Here is a 12,556-nt window from a genome sequence, read left to right as displayed (position 1 = left end):
TGTGTTATATCTGACCACTCTCTCCCATGATCCACCCTCTCCTCCCATCACTCACATACCCCCCTTCCAGTGTCCCCCTTCTTTCTTTTTTACTCTAGATATCTATACCCCATTATTTCCTCTCTGAGTCACCTCTGATGAGAGCAAAGGTTCCCTCATTCCCCCTTGCCTTCCCTCCTTCCATATCATTGCAATAGTTCATTATAATGGTAAAAAAATCTTAATATATGAAATATCTTAGCCTATTCTACCTCTCCTTTCTCTTACTCCCATTACATATTCCTTTTAGTCATTGACTCTATTTTTACAATATATTACATCTTCAAATTCAGCTCTTTCCTCTGCTTCATCTATAAAAGCTCCTTCTACCTGCTCTATTAAATGAGAAGTTTCATAGGAGCATTATCAGTATCATTTTTCTATGCAGGAATATATATGCAGTTCATCATCATTAAGTCCCTCATATTTTATCCTTCTCTTCCATTCTCTATACTGTTTCTGAGTCCTGTATTTGAAGATCAAACTTTCAGTTCAACTCTGGTTGTTTCAAGAGGAACAATTGAAATTCCCCTGGTTCACTGAAAGTCTGTCTTTTCCCCTGGAAGAAGATATTCAGTTTTTCTGGGTAGTTGATTCTCGGTTGCATTCTGAGCTCTGTTGCCTTCTGGAATACTGTATTCCAAGCCCTTAATGCAATTGCTTCTAAGTCCTGTGTGATCCTGACTGCAGTTCCATGATATTTGAATTATATCCTTCTGGCTGCTTGTAGCATTTTCTCTTTGACTTGGGAGTTCTGGAACTTGACTATACTATTCCTGGGGGTTGTATTTTTTGGATCTCTTTCTGGAAGAGATTGGTGGATTCGATTCTCTCAATTTCTATTTAGCCCTCTGCTTCTTGGATATCTGGGCAATTTTCCTGTAGGAATTTTTTAAAAATGAGATCAAGGCTCTTTTCATGATCATGACTTCAGATATCCCAATAATTTTTAAATTATGTTTCCTGAATCTGTTTTCCACATCAGTTGTTTTTTCAAAGAGATGTTTCACATTTTCTTCTAATTGTTCATTCTTTTCATGTTGAAGTATTGTGTCTTGACTTTTTGTAAAGTCAAAAGCTTCCTTTAGCTCCATTCTAGATCTGAAGGATTTGCTTTCCCCAGAGAGCTTTATCTCTTTTTCCATCCGGGCAATTCTATTTTTTAAAGCATTCTTCTTCTCAATAACTTTTTGAACTGTTGTATCCATTTGACTTATGCTGGTTTTTAACATGTTATTTTCTTGGATCTCCTTGAATAAGCTGCTGACATATTTTTCATGTTTTTCCTGCATCTCTCTTTCTTTTCCCAATTTTTCTTCTATCTCCCTTACTTGATTTTAAAAATCTTTTTTGGGGGGTCTGTCATAGCCTGAGCCAATTTTTGTTTTTTGTTGAAGTCTTTAGATGCAGAAACTTGTAGTTCCTCATCTTCAGATTGAGTATTTTGATCCTTCTTAGGGTCATAGACAATGTATTTCTCAATGGTGTTCCTCTTTTTTTCTGTTTCCTCATTTCCCAAGCCTATGCCTGGTTTTGGGGTGCTTCCTGAGCTTTTGAGTATTATTGGGACACCCCCCCCCCCCAAGGATCTCAGTGTGTGAAGTCTTCTCTCCTCTGCCATGGGGCTGTGGGGGGGGTGCTGTTCTATGTGGGGCCTAAACTGTGATCAGGATCTGAATGTGGTCAGAACCCCAGAGTCCTGTTCCAGGTACAGAGGACAGACCTCGGAATTCTCTCTCCACTCCCCTACCTCTGGTAGGCTGAGCACTCAATGCTCAGTTGCCTGGTGGCTCCAGCTTCCTTTTCCTAGATCTGGGCTGCCATGGCCATGATATTCGCTGATTAGCCTGAGGGCTGGGCTTCACGAGCTCTCTCTGGTAGAGGACCCCCACTGATCTTCCAATTTTTGCCTGGTGCTCCCTGGGGTGTAGGTCAGGAAACTACCCCCTCTGTTGTGAGCCATGGCTCCCAAGCACCCTGGAGCTGTCTCCAGGAGGTTAAAGCTCCTTCACTCTGGCCCCTCTAACCCTGTAAAGTAGAGCCTTTCCACTATTTTCCAGGTTTCGTCGTTCTGGAGAATTGCCTCACTAAATCCCTCTGTGCGTTCTATCTCTTGAAAATTTAATTAGAGTCATAATTTTATGATTTTTTAAATGCTATGGCAAGAGTACCTAAGAGAGACTCTTCTCCTGTTGCCATCTTTGCTCCACAGGGCACATTCCAATATTTTAATTCAGTAACACAATGCTTATGGGTTTTGCTAGATTGAACATATTTGTTACAAAGCATGATTTCCATTTGCATGATATTGATATAAAACACTGAGCTATCACAAAAATATTTTTAAATGCAAAGAAGAAAGCAAAAAAGGTATGTGGATGACAAATATATAATATATATGTACATAATACATATATATCTTTAAAAAATAAAACCTAATAGTTTGATCTTCTTATAACCCTTCTCTTATTTTTTTTTGAATGTTGAAATATTTGCTGATGATTTTTTTAATTTTGCAATGAAAACCTTTTTTTACAAAATAATTTTTAGGTTTTTTTTGCAAAGCAAATGGGGTTAAGTGGCTTGTTGAAGGCCACACAGCTAGGTAATTATTAAGTGTCTGAGGCTGGATTTGAACTCGGGTACTCCTGACTCCAGGGTTGCTGCTCTATCCACTGTGCCACCTAGCTGCCCCCAACAAAGTAATTAAAAAAAAATCATTTAATCCATTTCTATTCAACTTTAACTAAAAAAGAGAAGAAAATTAAATGAATTTTGATGATTATAGTGTTGATAATATAAAAAATTAAGAATATAAACAACAGATTAACATTTATATAGTGTTCTAATGTTTGTACAGAGTCTGATAGAACACTAAGCCTAGAGTCAGGAAAACTTTAGTTTAGATTCTTCCTTTAAAATGTATCACAACAGGATTTCCTGTCCCCTATAATTTTTTGTACCATTTTCCATTCTCATTTGAAGTTCTCATAAACTTTATAATGTCTAAGGGATTGTTGAGGGTCACAGAGAGGTAATTGTGTGACTGGGAATGACCTTGCCCAGGTACACCCTTGGCCTAATTTTCTGGGCAGGCTCTCTGGATCTTGTTGTCTGTTCCTCCTGTTTGGCAACACTTGGAATGTTGTGTGAGAACACTAACCCTGAGAAAGTATACTTTCTGAGTTCACTGATCACCTCCTGTCCATGAGCAAAGAAGTATTGTTTGATTGGCTCTTTGGAGTATATCATGTGTATGGAAGGAAACCAGGAACTAAAAATTTTATTTAAACTCTTGCTTGCTACTAAATAGACAGAGAAATTGCTACTTTTTACTCCTGCTTCATTCAACATTCTTCTGAGACGTTAGTTAACGTCTGGATTGAGTCAAGGAGGGTAGGTTAGCTGGTACACAACAAATGGCACTCAAGGGACTTGAAGGCTGAAACAAGTTGATTTCAGGACCATCTGATTGGAGTCAGGAGAAGGACCAAGCAGAGTCATTCCTCTAAGGACCGAAAATTTTGAGCTGTCATACAAGTGAGTAAAAAGCTTCCAGGCAAAATTCTGGAGCAGAAGCCTTCAGAGAGGTAATAGCTTCATTGTTACCATGGGGCAAACATTAGGGGTCTCTGAAAGGGACAGCTATATCATAATCATATATAAATTGATAAAAAAAAACCCGAGGGTATTAGTTAACCCTCAAAAAGATTAGAGGATTTCTAGAAGTAGCAGAAATAGTATCCCCTTACAGGAAGGGTTACATGAAGAAGGGAACTTGGATCCAGACAGATGGAAAATTTTGGGGGAACAACTTTCAGAATATCAAAGAAGCAAACATGAAAAAGTTCCTCTGGCAGTTTTTACTATGTACAATCTTATAAAAATGGGTTTGAGTATCCCTATTGTTTTAAAGTAAAGTAGGTCATTTACTGTAGAAACACAAAGCACTCCCAATAGAAAGAACTCTCCGGAGAGGGAGGAAAAAGATAGAGATATGAGCCCAGCACCCCGTATATATCAAATACCATGTATCCTAATCTAAGGGAGTTGGAAGCAAGAGGCATGGAGGGAGCAGAAAGTAAAAGGGGAGTATATACTCCTCCTCCTCTTCTTCCTCCTCCATGGACTAAGAAAAAAAGAAGCATAATAAAAAAAAGCTTAGGATTAGTCCTACAGCACAATGTAGTAGAGAAACTTCAGCATTACAGAAGGTCATTGAAAAGGCCCAGAGACAGGGAGAAAGTTTAGTGGACCACAGAGCTGAGGTTTAGTCATATCCTGTCATTGATGAGATGGATCCTGTTAATCCAGGAAACCTTAGACAAAGACATGAGCCAGTAGACACAAAGGCAGTCAGAGACTTGAAGAAGGCTGTGGGGGGAATATGGAAAAAGGCCATCTTTAGTCCAGTTACAACTGAATAATCTTACATACTCCATATCAACATTCAATGATTGGAAGCAGATAGTTAAAGCATGTTTGTCACCCAGATAATCTGTCTTTTGGTTGATGAAGTTTGTAGAACAGTGCAGACAGATGGCTTTGAGGCATGCACAAGGTGCCAATGCCACCACATATCATGAACAATTAAGTGGCATAGGTCAATTTCCCAAAAATACAAATCAATTAAATTAAGGGTTAGGAAACATATGAAAGAATGTGTGACCAATGCTTGGGGTCATATTCCAATACAAAATGAAAAAAACCATTTGCACTTAACAAAGAAATGATGAGGCTTCTGTAGATTTGTTTGCCTGATTGCAGGAGGCAGTAGGAAGAACTTTAGGAGATGTAGCAGGAATAGATGTGTTAATAAAACAATTAGCATGGGCTAATGTGAATGCCAATTTTCAGAAAGCAATGGGTCTCAGGTGTATCATGAAGAACTGATGGCAGAGACATTTGCTAATATGCGATTGAGGGATAATGAGAAATGGATTTGCTTTGCTTGTGGAAAACCTGGACATTTAAAAAAAGATTGTCAGAGTGCTGAAATGGTCAGGGCACATAGTCCAAAAACTCTATGCCCAAAGTGTAAAATGACAGGACACTGGGCATCAGAATGTAAACAGGGAAATTTAAACAGGGAGAGGGGCCCTAACCCAGAGGTCCCTCAAAAACAATTCTGGAGTTTGACAATTCAGAAGCAGTGGGGGATGGCTTGGAAAAATCAGTATGCAGCTTTGGCAGCCAACTGACCTATACAAAAATATTCATGGTTAAAAGTGATGGGAAATTGAGGGCACCTCCACAAGCTTGTACTGAAATACTCATTCACCCTTTTCAATTAATGGATGAGGAGTTTGCAATCATTCTGGCTCCACCAAATCTGGAGTATACTAACATCATTCCTTCAGCAAGGCATGTGAGGGTGAACATTTTCTCTACTGCAATAGTAAATGCTAATGATGATGATGATAGTTACATATATGAGAACCAACTTATAGCTCAGTTGCTTATTTTCTTAGGATCTTGTGTAACTCAGAAGGAAATGGAATTGATTAAAAAAACAAAAATGAGAAATAATGCAGAAACTAGTTTACTACTATGGTTTCTGCAGAGAAACCCCTTTGTGTTATTTAAGTAGAAGGAATTGCTTTTCTGGGTTTGATTGAGACTGGGGAGGATCGGATTGTGTTCCCCATACACAGCTGGCTATAAGCTTGGCCTAAACAAGCTGCCTATACAAGCCTACTAGGAATTGGTAATTGACAGGAAAGAGAAATTTCTTGTCAAACCTTGAAATGGAGAAAAAAAGATAAAGCAGGAAGGATCACTCCTTTCATAGTTGAAAGACTCCCTACAATATTATGGGGAAGACACATATTGTGTCAATTAGGGGCAAAAATTAGCATGGATTTTTGACTGGGGTTGCTGTTGAGTTGGGAATGATTAATATACTGATTGTTAAAATGGAATGGAAGAATTCACAACCTATATGGGTGGAACAGTGACCACTTACAGAAGAAACGCTTTTGGTTTTAAAGGATATAGTTAAGGAACAATTAGAATAAAGGTATGTTGAAGAGTCATAGCCCATGGAACTCCTCTGTGTTTGCAATAAAAAAAGAAATCAGGAAAATGGAGAATTCTAACAGATTTGCAAAAGCTCAATGAGACTATGAAAGATATAGGTGCTTTACAACTGGGATTACCTTCTCCCAACATGATTACTAGAGAGCAACCATCACTTTTATTGTATTCCCATTCACCCACAAGACTATGAGAAATTTAATTTTTCCATTCCCACCACAAACTTTGGAGCTTCTTTTTGTAGGTATTATTGGAAGGTGTTACCACAGGGAATGAAAAAATAGTACGGCTATATGTCAGTATTTTGTTCATGAAGCATTAAAAGGGGTTAGGAATAAATATAAAGATGAATATTTTTTAAACTATATGGATGACATCTTGGCATCTCATGAAAATAGTGAAGTATTGGAAAAAAGCTAAAACATACTATAGCTTATCTGGAGGCATATGGGTTATTTATAGCTCCAGACAAAATACAAAAACACCCTCCTCTTCAAATTTTGTGTTTTCAGGTAGATTCCACCACCATAAAAATCAAGTCTCCTGCATTGAACATAAAAGGTATGAATATTAAATAATGTTCAGAAATTGATAGGTGATATACAGTGGATAAGACCTCAGGTCAGGATTTCTAATGATCCCATGAAACCCCTATATGAAATGCTAAATGGGGACAAGAATTTGTTATCAAAAAGAAAATGGGCTGCAGAGGCCAAGTCTAGTATTCAGACTATTATGAAATTGATACATGGGAAACAAAAATATAAGAATACATCATGTACAGGGCCTTAAGATAACTATTGTGGACACTATAGAGTGTCCTACTGGAATTATACATTAACAACAAGGCATTGTGGAATAGGTATATTAAAGGGAAATAATGTGTTCATTACATACTTAAAATTGATTGTAGTTTTAATCAAAAAGGCTAGAAATAGAGTGATAGGGATGTTTGGAAAAGAACCTTCAAAGATTTATGTTCCCTTAAGGATGGAGGTTATAGACGAAAGTATCAAACACTTGGAAGAATGGCAAACTTTGGTGAATATGCCAATAACATCTAAATCACCATTGGTGATTAGTAAATTTTTCTCTTCATGGCCATGGATTGGGGAATGGATAGAGAAAAAGGAACCTGTAGATGGCATAAATGTTTTTACAGATGTTACAAAAATAACAGAACTTCCTTTTATATTCCAGATAGAACTAGAAGGGATCTATTTATTACTCCATCTCAATCTACCCAACAAAATGAATTCATGCAGTAATACAAGCAGTGACACTGCTATCATCACAAATAGTAAATATGTTTGGGGTCTTTTACAATATATAGAAACTTCCCGAATCAAGGACACCAATAACCAGAGCATTATTCAATTATTCAGAGAATTACAACTTTTGCTGAGACAAAGCACTTTTCCCCTATATTGCTTACGTTAGGTTTCATACTGATGCTAAAGGCCTTATAGTTGAAGGAAATGCTATTGTTGATGCTATATTAACCTTTTCTAATTTTGAAGCTACTAAAGCTCATGATAAATTATATTTATCAGCATGGTCATTAAGCAGTTTGTATGAGATTACCAAAGAGCAGGCTAGAAAGATCATGCTACATTCTACTTGTTGTGTACCTTTTCTCTTGAAAACTTCAAAAAATTCCATGAATCCTGAGGGGATAGGTCTGAATTCTCTTTGGCAGGTGGATGTTACTCATGTACCTGAGTTTGGCAGACTGAAGTATGTTCATGTATGTGTTGATACTTATTCAGGTTTTGTCTTGGCGACTCTACCAACTGGAGAAACCTTTAAGCATGTAAGATCTCATTTATTGCACTGCTTTTCTCTTGGTGGGCTGGCCCAGTTTATCTGGCTCAATCATTTAAAAACTTTTTGTGCAGAATTTGCTATCGCACGCATTACTGGAATTCCTTACAATCAGCAAGGGCAAAGGGTAGTTGAAAGAATGAACTGGATGCTAAAAATTGTGCTTCAAAAACAAAAAGTAAGAATATAAGACACCCCCCCCCACCAATCGACTGAATTGTTCAATTTACACTATAATGTTTTTGAAATTTGATTCTAGTTGGCTTACTCTGGCTATGAAATTTTGGGGAATTGACCAGCACAATCAAATAAACAGGCAATTAAAGAAAGTCAGTATGAGTACCCTATAGAGGAAAAAGTTATGTGGAAAGATAAGGAAGAGAAGTGGAAAGAACTTGACAGGATGATAATCCAAGGGCCAGGGTATGTATGTATCTCCACAGAAAATGGGAAAATCTGGGTTCCTGAAAGGAATGTTTGCATTATCACTGAAAGAGGGAACCAACATGAGAATGAAGAAACCCATACCATCAAAGAGACTAAAGAGACATAAAAACAGACCCCTTGAAGAGACTGGAGAAGGAGACATAAGAAGAGACTTTTGGAAGTGATCCAACTGATGCTTTTAATGTTAAATTTTGTGTCAGCTTTTTAATAGACAAGAGATGAATGGGACTAATGAGACTCAATATGGGACTTATTTTGCACATCCTCCTTGGTTTAGGATAGCAACTTAGGGGAAAGACTTTGTGGGAACACAGGCTATACTAATGGACCACCACCTGGCAGGAGCTGGCATGCCGCCCTAAGAGATAAGGTGCGCCTGAGTCCTTGGGAGCTGGACATTCTACCCCACAGCCCAAGGGCACAAAACACAGCTGTGTTTTACTGCCTCCCCCCTAACATACCCCCTTCTCCTGTAACACAAGATGCTGCATGTACCCCCTGCCTGTGTATCCCCCAATTACCTCATTTTCTTTGTTCTACCTTGGAAGACCTAACAGTATATATGTAGAAGCTAAGCAGTAATAAAATTGAGCTGGAGGCATAAGGCAGTGGTGGCTTGACTCCTTATTCTCAGGTCGCCTCCGGGAGGGAGGTTGCCACTGTGGGCCCCAAGGTAAAGCAAGCCACAACAGACTTTGTTGGGGACTAGGAAATTTAGATTTCATCTATTATTGAAACCTCTGCTTATAACTATTTCTCTGTATTAGAATGACTAAAATTGAATTTTATAGTTACTTAAGAATGCAATCAATTTTGATTATTAAGTGGCTATTTCAAAATCTTAATAAATTTATATGAAGTTCCTCAAGAAATTCTGATTGATTATAAAAGTTATTTTTTCTTGACCAGTCTTTTTTTTTTGCAAGGCAATTGGGGTTAAGTGGCTTGCCCAAAGCCACACAGCTAGATAATTATTAAGTGTCTGAGGCCAGATTTGAGCTCAGGTACTCCTGACTCCAGGGCCAGTGCTCTATCCACTGTGCCACTTTGCTGCTCCTTCTTGACCAGTCTTAATTGGTTCATTCAAAATATAAAAAATATGTGTGTATATGTAATTAGACATCAATGAGTCATTTTCACATCTCTCTACTGACCTGGAGAGGTAGGGAAAATGTTTTTTATATTCTGAGATCTGGTACCACCCAGGGTATCAGTCTCAGCTTGGTAATTTTTACACAAGAGTTGTTTCTAGGTGCTTGCACCTGTGTCTGTGTGTGTATGTATGTGTGTGTAATTAAGACCTAAAATAATTTGATTGTTGTATGTTATTAAGTAAAACAAGATCTCCTTCCTGATCATGCCAAGCAAGATTATTCACTGGTTTGATAAACTCCCAAATCCCATAGCCACTTAGAGCCTTCTCGTGTATGGTGTCTCAGTGATGATAATGGATGATGTTTATAATATCATAGTGCTTCACCTGCAGTATCCGCCCTCTTGCAGGTGGCATACAGGAAATTTGCCTCAAAAATAAAAAAGGAAGAACTGTAAGCGACTGCTGAGAGCCACAGAGAGGTCACTGTATGACTGGGAATAGCCCAGCAGTCCTCTTGCCCAGGTTCACTCTTGGCCCAATTTTCTGGGTCTGCTCTCTGGATCTTCTTATCTGTTCCTTCTGTTTGGTAATTCCTGGAACATTGTGTGAGTACCCTAAGCCTGAGAAAGTATGCTTTCTGAGTTCACTGATTATCTACTGTCCATGAGCATGGAAGCATTGTTTGATTGACTATTTGGAGAATGTCTTGTGTATGGGAGGAAATCAGGAACTAAAAAGTGTATTTAAACTCTTACTTGCTACTAAATAAATGGAGAACTTGCTACTTTCGATCCCTGCCTCATTCAACATTAATCTGAGACTTTGAGTGCAGCTTAACTGAGTCAAGGAGGGTAGGTTAGCAGGCACACAACAATAAAATAGACTCTGATAGTGACTTGAGCAAGAACCAAAACTGTATGAAACCAATTGACTCAATCCAGAAATCAGTTTGTTATTCCTAGAAATATATCACAAAATTCATCTGATGGGCAGCTGGGTGGCACAGTGGATAGAGCATTGGCCCTGGAGCCAGAAGGACCTGAATTCAAATCCATTCTCAGACACTTAATACTTAACTTACCTGTGTGACCTTGGGCAAGTCATTTAACCCCATTGCCTTGCAAAAACCAAAAAGAAAAATCCATCTGAGTAACTCAGTAAAAGTTCTTGAATGCTCTCCTTGGAGCAACATATTTTGTTATTATTTAATATGGGCATGTATTATGGTTCTTGCCATCTTTTAAATATATGTATACATATATGTAATTTATTTTAAACATTTTCTTCTTAAAATATGAATTCCAATATCTCTCATTCCCTCCTGCTCCTCCCCACCCATGAGAGGGCAAGAAAATGCAAATTAGACAAGTGAATTCATGCAAAATATAAGTATATCATATTTCACAAGCATATCATAAAAAATGAAGAAAGAAGAAAAAAGGAAGTGAGAAAATTAGGCTTCAATTTTCACTCAGAGTTCATCAGTTCTTTCTCTGGAGATGAATGGAGTAGCCAAGTCATTGACAATTGATCATCATTACCCCATTGCTTTGCATTGCATTGCATCATACCATTTCTGTGTACAATGATCTCCTGGTTCTTCTCACTTCACTTTGCATCAATTAATATATTCTCATGTTATTTTTTTAACCTGAAACTACCCCCCATTATTTTACAGCATAATAATAATTTCACCACAATCATATAACCTAATTTGTTAATTCAATAACAACTGATGAGCATCCCTTCAATTTCCTGTTCTTTGTCACCATGGAAAAACTGCTTTACATGTTTTGTTTTTCTGATCACTCTGGGGTATAGACTAATAGAGAATGCACAGGTTTTTAGACATTTGGCCCTTGTTCTAAATTGTTCTCTAGAGTATTTAGACCATTTAAGATTTTCACCAAAAATTAATATTAGTGTACATATTTTCCCTCATCCCTAACACAATTGCAATTTTTGTGGGTGTGATTTCTGATGGGGTGAGACAGCATTTCTCTAATCAATAGTGAGTTAGAACTTTTTTAAATTATGACTACAATTAGCTTTTATTTCTTCTTCTGAAAACTTCCTATCCATATTGTTTGATCATTGATCAATTGGGGAATGAATGTTTTTTTTTTTATAAATTTGACTCAGTTCCTTATATATTTGAGAAATGAGGTTTTTATTCAAGAAACTTGCTACAAATTAATATTACTTCATTATTTATAATCCCAGTTTCCTTGATTATCTCTTTTAATTAGGTTTATTTTTGCTTTTGATTTGTCTGAGATCATGATTGGTAGCTCTGAAGTACATTTATTGCAGCTGAAGTGTAATAGATTCTGCTCCAGGACTTTATAGTAACTTTTTTATGCCTTTCTATTTTAGGTGTGTCTCTTGTAAACAACATATTGTCAGATTCTGATTTTTAATCTATTCTGCTATTTGCTTCTGTTTTAGCAGTGAGCTCATTTCATTCACATTAGCAATTATGATTTTTGCTGTTGTTCAGTTGTGACCCTGTGCACTACATCACATCACAAGCCCTTGACTTGAGGGGATCATCTTCTAAATGTGCTAAAAATGATAAAATTCTTAGGACTTGAAAGTATCATTTTTCCCTATAGAAATACAGAGATTGTGATAAAAAGAAAGAAAGGCAAAAATCAATTCCTGTTCTTAAGAAGTTCACAGTTCAATGGGGGAGACAATATGAAAACCAAATATGTACAGAAAAAATCAGAGATAATCAAAAAAGGAAAAGCCTTAATATTATATAGGAAATGATATATCCATTATGACTTGAAAGAAATAAGGGAAACCAGGAGAAAAATGAAGAGTGAGACCATTCCAGGTTTAAGAGACAACCAGTAAAAATGTACATCTGAGAAAGGGAGTTTGAAAACTAAAGAGGTCATTGTCATTGGATTATAGAGTATATTGTAATGAATAATTTATCAGAAGACTGAAAGGAATATGTTGTTTCTCACTTTCAATTATTGTTCTTAACCTAATATAGTCAGACTTTTGGACTTTACCAAAAATTTCTAAAAATCAACCAGTAGATTTGCAATTCTTGGATGACTGTGAAAGTTATTTTGAAACTGGAATTCAGAATCAGTTTCA

General features: G+C 37.1%; 1 long non-coding RNA gene across 1 annotated transcript; it reads left to right on the top strand.

Moving 5' to 3' along the window:
- The first annotated feature begins 3,359 nt into the window (after positions 1-3,359).
- LOC141493905 (uncharacterized) lies at positions 3,360-9,109 on the top strand. Its single transcript, XR_012470349.1, has 3 exons — positions 3,360-3,579; positions 6,588-6,636; positions 8,159-9,109. It is a non-coding gene; the product is annotated as an uncharacterized LOC141493905 (long non-coding RNA).
- The last annotated feature ends 3,447 nt before the right edge of the window (positions 9,110-12,556 follow it).

This window comes from Macrotis lagotis, chromosome 7, assembly GCF_037893015.1.
Source record: "Macrotis lagotis isolate mMagLag1 chromosome 7, bilby.v1.9.chrom.fasta, whole genome shotgun sequence".
Lineage (NCBI taxonomy): Eukaryota > Metazoa > Chordata > Mammalia > Peramelemorphia > Peramelidae > Macrotis > Macrotis lagotis.
This window is presented reverse-complemented; position numbering and strand designations above follow the sequence as displayed.